The sequence below is a fragment of the Plectropomus leopardus genome, chromosome 7 (genome assembly GCF_026936395.1).
Source record: "Plectropomus leopardus strain MGB_pleo_1.0 chromosome 7, ASM2693639v1, whole genome shotgun sequence".
Taxonomy (NCBI): Eukaryota; Metazoa; Chordata; class Actinopteri; order Perciformes; family Serranidae; genus Plectropomus; species Plectropomus leopardus.
This window is the reverse complement of record NC_142182.1, coordinates 3,954,775-3,960,774: the sequence shown is the minus strand read 5'-3', so window position 1 is coordinate 3,960,774 and position 6,000 is coordinate 3,954,775. Positions and strand designations below refer to the sequence as shown.

General features: G+C 39.2%; 1 protein-coding gene across 2 annotated transcripts in view; it reads left to right on the top strand.

The window, feature by feature from the left end:
* Window positions 1-2,304: 2,304 nt before the first annotated feature.
* The window catches only part of far1 (fatty acyl CoA reductase 1), a 44,127-nt gene continuing 40,431 nt past the window's right edge, over window positions 2,305-6,000 (top strand). For both annotated transcript variants that reach the window (XM_042495964.2, XM_088079688.1), the window contains exon 1: window positions 2,305-2,538. The gene's annotated coding sequence lies outside the window, so the exon portion shown is untranslated. The remainder of the gene's footprint in view (window positions 2,539-6,000) is intronic.

Here is a 6,000-nt window from a genome sequence, read left to right as displayed (position 1 = left end):
TTGTTTTTGTGCTTTTAGTATACATAAGGTGCCAGAGTGCATAAAACAGCATCAAAATTTAGGTTGTTTATCAAAAATTGTGCCAGTGGAGGATCCCCCGCACCCCCGACAGAGGTCCGAGCTAAGCCTCTAATGTCCTAAAATCCTAGAAACCTCCTAAAATCCTCAAAACATCCTAAAATCCTAGAAACATCATAAAATTCAAGAAACCTCCTAAAATCCTGGAAATGTCCTAAAATCCTAGAAACTACTGAAATTTGAAAAATGTCCCATAATCCCGAGAAATCTTCTAAAATCTCAGAAATATCCTAGTCCTACAAATGTCCCAAAATTCTACAAACATTCTAAAATCCTAGAAATGTCCTAAAATCCTAGAAACATACTAAAATACAAGAAACATACTAAAATCTTAGAAATGTCCTAAAATCTGAGAAATATCTTAAAATCCTAGAAATGTCCTAAAATACTGGAAATATCCTAAAATCCTAGAGATTTCCTAAAATCTTTGAAATGTCCAAAAATCCTGCAAATGTCTTAAAATCCTAGAGATGTCCTAAAAATAAAGTACCAGAGTGCATAAAACAGCATAAATATTTAGCTTGTGTATCAAAAAACTGGCAGTGGAAGACCCCCCCCCAGAGGTCTGTGCTAAGCCCCAAATGTCCTAAAATCCAAGAAATGTCGAAAAATCCTAGAAACGTGTGGGGCCGGACCGACTGGCCCCTGGCCTCTTGACATTTTGCCAAAGAGCGAAGCAAGTTAAGTATCCCTGCTGGCATACTTCAAATACATCTACTGCCATCTTGTGGCAATTATGTTTACTACAAAATATGTAGAGAAACAAAGTGTTGAAAAGAGCATTATATTTCTGAATTTAGTTAACCGAACAGATGGAAATGTACATTGTGCTTTGTTGGCAGCGTGCACCTTATATGACGGGCAGGAGGAGTTTATCTCCCCTTGTGTTACTTCAAAAAACCTCACTGGAAACACTGCACAAACTGTCCTCAGTGACGTCCTCGACTGAACATCCAGGAATTCACACATATAACAGTATGGCCACAGATCGGCATACTGCTCATGCACCGTTCAGCCGTATAGAGCCGGTCCTGCTGATGAGATGGAGGAGAAATAACAGTAAAACACAGCAACAACCATAACAGAGCGAACTGTGTCTCTTCTGTGTCTCTGAGAGTGTGAGAATAAAAATTGATTTCACAGCAGATTGTGACACTCCTAAAATTATGAGCTCAGTCTGGTTTTCATCCAGACTGTGGAGCCGCTGACGCTCCAGTTCGTTTATGGGTGCAGTCACTTGATTTTTGTCAGTTTCTTATGTGAACTTTAATGATGTCATGTTGTGTATTTCCTGTTTTTTTTCATCATATGAGTTGTATTTTTGTATATTGACTATTGTCAATATATTGTCTTGGATGATATATTTTTATTATTATTATTATTGAGTTTTATTTATATAATTTTGAAAGGCGTTTGAAAGCAGCAGAAGAAAAGTGATGTCACCCCAGCTTTTAAAGGGTTAAGTAAGTAAGTACTAATACTTCACTGTAAAAATGTGAAGAAGGTGATGAGTTTTCTGGAAATTTTCCCTAGTTTTTTTTATATCTAATAATTCCCTGCAACACATTTTTCAGTCTTTTTTGTCACCTTCTGCTAATGTTTTGCTATTTTTTCCAGACGTCTTGCCAAGTTGCTCATGATAATTTTTCCCGTGTTCTTTAAAAGAAATCAAAGTATTATTTTCAGGTTTCAGAGGTTTAAATGCTTGTGAAAGGCAACTTAACGGAGCACAAGAAAACTCGTCTGTTTAGGTATTAAAGGTTTGAGGTTATGTCCTTGACTTGTTGCTACAAATGTGATTTAGCCTGCAAGAAACAATCATTTTCATTGGTTTGAGATTAATAATAATAATAATAATAATAATGACTTTATTAAGGACACAAAAAAGGTCCATAGCATACTACATAGAAACAGATAATAGTCAATACACAAAAATACAACAGATACAACAAACAGGATGAAAAACAAACAAACAGGAAATACACAAGACATTATTTTCTAACATTTTTTGCCAACTTTGACATTTTTTTGGTATTTTTTGGGACATTTTTTGCCAAGTTGCTCACAGTGATTTTTCCTGTGTTTCAAATAAAAAAAAAAAGTCAAGTGTTCACCACTACTTTTTTATTGCTTTTTTTTGCTTTTTTTTTGCGGGCCGTAAGTTGAGTATCAAATGATTGCAAAAAAACGTCTGCTGTGTGGTTACAATGCCTGTAAAGAATCTGGCTAAGCAGCTGGCTACCTGTGGCGTTTCACCTTGAATCTTTTTTTTGCAGACGCAGTAAAAACCCGGCGGAGTGAGACCTCCTCTCCCTCCTGTCTGTGCGTCCCTCTGACGTCACGGCGGCACGTTTATCCGCCCAGGCTGCCGCTTCCTGCTGAGTCTCCACTCTGTCGCCGCCGCTCCGCCACACTGCACACTCTCAACTTCTGCAAACCGGGGGAACATCGACATTTCGGGTACGTACACCCTTCAAATTACGTCCACGAGCCGCGTGTGTGTGTGGCCCGTGCTCAGCGGCGCGCGGCGCTGGTTGGCGGGTTTTCAGCGCGGTGTGACAGCGTGTGACACAGGAAGAGATGCAGAGAGGAGGGAGGGAAGCGGCTCCACACTCACCGGAGAGCTGCTCCAAGATCTGCGCAGATAGAGGGGCCAACTTCACCAGAGCGGCCCCCCCTCTGTCAAAAATCAGTTTCCCCCCCAGTTTGTTTAAAGCACTCAGACGAGGGACTGCTCCGACTTTTAAATCCGAGGCGACGGCGAGCTGAGCGGCCTCACTTTTTAATTTACTCCCGGGCTCTGCAGTAATCACATTAAACGCTGCCAAAGCCAAAGAGTCGGTGCGGTTTTACTGTAAGCGGTGCCTGCTGTGCAAATGGACGCAGAGTGGTGAGAGGTAATGATGTCAGACAGCTGTGTGTGTGTGTGTGTGTGTGTGTGTGTGTGTGTGTGTGTGTGTGAATCACGGGATCCAGCGTTTGCCTGTTGCAGTCCGGTGTCCGTGTGTGGCGTGACTCCTCTGAACATCTGCTTTGCTCCAGCATTGTGAAGGTGTAGCTCATTGCAGCAGTTTTGGGGGGTTCGTGGGGGGAAATGGTGCCCTCATCAGGTTTAACACTCTGACTTAACCCTTTTGAGACCCGGATCACTTTTTTCTTGTACTGCACTCAGACACCTTTCACAAGCATGTAACACCCTAAAACCTGAGGACACTGATTGGATTTGTTTTGAAAACGTGGAAAAAAAACAAAAGTGACCAGAAAAATAGGTGTGATTATTTCATGTTATCCAAAACAGCAAAAAAATGCAGCGTAAACTATGTTAATATATTGTTTTTGTTTCTTATTTTAATGTTCCTGTAACTTTGAACTCCTTTCTTGCAAATTTTTCTCAGCTTTTTTTTTTTTTTTTAGATAATTTTAACTTTTAATGTTTTGCTAATTTCTTGCATTTTTTGGGGCCACCTTTTGAAAGTGAATTCCCTGTCTTTTCTATCCCTGGTTTTTGGTTAGAAACGGACAATAAGCAACTTTCCAAGAAATGTGCCACAAACTGCACAAAAAACACTTTTTTGGCATGTTTTTTTTTCTAGACCATTTCCTTGTTTATTTACTTTCCTTTTTGTTGCTAATGTTCAGGTAATTTTCTTGTAGTGTACTTTTTGTTATTTTTATTTCTCTTTACAGCCTTTTTTGAGTAGCGTAAATTGATCAGACTTATTTTAAAAACTTGGGAAAACCGACATCGGGAAAATACTTCCACACACCAAAGTGGACTCAAAACCTGTGCAATCTCATTCTGACAATATGCATTCTTGTTATTATTTCCATGTGCAATTGGTTTAAATATTATAATTTTTTAACTGATGAATTTTGAGTCTTGTTTTTGTTTTGCTATTTATATTCTTGTTTTGCTTTTGCTTTATTTATCTTGAACTGACCTGATTCGAAGTCCGTTTGCTGCTGTAACATTGCAAATTTCCCCATTGCGGAACTAATAATAATAATAATAATGAATTTTATTTGCATAGCACCTTTCATACAAGAAATGCAGCGCAACACGCTTTACAACAAAGAAATTATGTGCACCGAGTGCTTCACATGAAAAGACAAAGAAGACAAAAAGACATTAAAAAAATTAAAAAAAAACAAATGAAAAAAATGAGATAAGATCATGCACATGCATGTTACATACATGTTACTAGGACTTCAGGATGACTTTTGGATTTTAGGACATTTTCACAGTTTCAGGCTGTTTTTAGGACTTGATGCTGTTTTATGCACTTTGGCACCTAATATATACTAATAAAACAAAAAAAGCCCAGTGTGAATCAGTTTTGATGTAGAGAAGTTTGGCGGGCCACTTGGCACCCTGTCGAGGGCCAGATTTGGCCTGCGGGCCGTAAGTTGAGTATCAAATGGACTGCAAGGATTAAAGTTGAATATCCATAAGCCAAATCAAAATCAATCAAAGTGCCTTTCCCTCATTTTGCAGCCCCCCCTTATAAATAACAAACAGTCCCTTACAAAGAATCATCCAGATGCAAATATGTATGAACCTTTAAAGCTCGGACAAATACGTGTGATTTATTTTAAAAACATGTGAACGCAACAAGCAGCAAGAAATGAGCAGAAAGGTTATAAGGAAATTACCTTAAAATAAGTGAAATAGAAAAGTAAAATTTAAAAAGTAAAACAAACAAGAAAATGACCCAAAAAAGTGCTAAAAGTTAAATATATATATTATATGTTAAATATATGTTTCGGGTGATTGGACCTGTCGTCGGATGCGAGTCAGTACAAGCCACTCGCAGAGATGGCGTTTTGTGAAGTTGTCGTTTCTGAGTGAGCGGGTTTTTTGGACGTAAACCTCGATGTTGGCGTTTCTGGAGCTCACATCCATCACCGCGGTCTGACCTTGTTGCCTTTGAGTCAACACATTTTGTTTGCAGAGCAGAAACGATGAAAACGAAGTTCTGTTTGTTTGTTGTTGAGAGATTTTCGGTGAATGTCTTTGTAACCGCCGTTAACTCTCTGAGGGACGCTCACCTGGCTCTGCTCTGGGGGCCACTTTGGCAAAATAAGGTCAGGGGCCAATCGCAGCAGCCCTGCATGTGTTTCTAGGATTTTAGGACGTTTGTAGGACTTCACACATTTCTTGGATTTTGAGACATTTCTCATATTTAGGATTTTAGGACATTTCTCAGGTTTGAGGACATTCCTCAGATTTTAGAATATTTTTAGGTTTTAAGGACATTGATAGTATTTTAGGACATTTGTAGGATTTTAGGATTTTAGGACATTTTATAGTATTTTAGGATGTTTCTCTTAATTTAGTACAATTCTCAGATTTTGGGGGACTTAATGACGTTACTAAAGTCATGGAGGTTATTTAAGGTTGTGCCATTTGACTTTAGGCGTTTTTCCCTGTAAGGAGCGTACGTCATTAACAAATGACTTCCATTTCGCTCGGCTGTTTGCAGTTTTTTCTGCGTCTCTCCGCTTGAGCCTGCTCCTCGTCATGTCTTCGTGGACCCTCTTCTCCAGCTGTTCTTGGGGAGCTTTTTTCCTTGTTCCTTGTGGGTTCCCTTTCAGGGCTTTTCAGGTGATGTTTGCGACCGGTTTTCTGAGGATGTGTTCAATCCGACTCCACTTTCTCCTCACAGTTTGTAAATCAGAGGGATCCTGGTTGGCTCTCGTCCACAGGTCCACATTGCTGTCTTTGTCTCAGTATTCCCCCGAGGCAGCTGTTCATGAACGTTTGCAGCCTGTTGGTTGTGTTTTGTTGTCGTTATGCTATTTAAGGATATGTTACAGAAACATTGATTGTGACAGTGCACCTAATGAAAAGACCATGTATTTTCTCCATTTGCTAAATACTGTAAAAAAAACTAGTAAAAATTACAATTTCTGAGACAAAAT